We start from the raw sequence: 559 nt of genomic DNA on the forward strand, positions 1-559 counted from the left end.
TGGCTATAATAATAAATGAGATGGTGAATGGCTGTGGCTATAATAATAAATGAGACAGTGAATGGCCGTGGCTATAATAATAAATGAGATGGTGAATGGCCGTGGCTATAATAATAAATGAGACAGTGAATGGCTGTGGCTATAATAATAAATGAGATGGTGAATGGATTTGGCTCAATATAAACCCAGTCACTGTCAGACACGGCACTTAGTTATTATGGAGACGATGATGTTCCACCATCTCTGTGTGTTACCTAGGTTTCCTCACTCCACCATCCACCCTACCTTCTCTTTCTATCTCAATAGAGTTCACATCAGACTATTGGTTTGTCACATTCAGAGTAACACTGATTTCTACTCTTGTTTAAGCCACAGTGTTTATTGTGCATGTTGATAACCTGTTGACTTGGTTTCCCTCATAACTGTATGGTTATTTTTGCCATTCACTTTGCTGCATCCCAGAGTATTCCTGTTGCCACCAGCTACCATGATAATGTTCCACCAGTTTGGAAATCGCATATTGATAAATAAATTTTTTCCCATGGAAAATGTTTGTGGG

This window comes from Coregonus clupeaformis, chromosome 21, assembly GCF_020615455.1.
Source record: "Coregonus clupeaformis isolate EN_2021a chromosome 21, ASM2061545v1, whole genome shotgun sequence".
NCBI classification, from domain to species: Eukaryota; Metazoa; Chordata; class Actinopteri; order Salmoniformes; family Salmonidae; genus Coregonus; species Coregonus clupeaformis.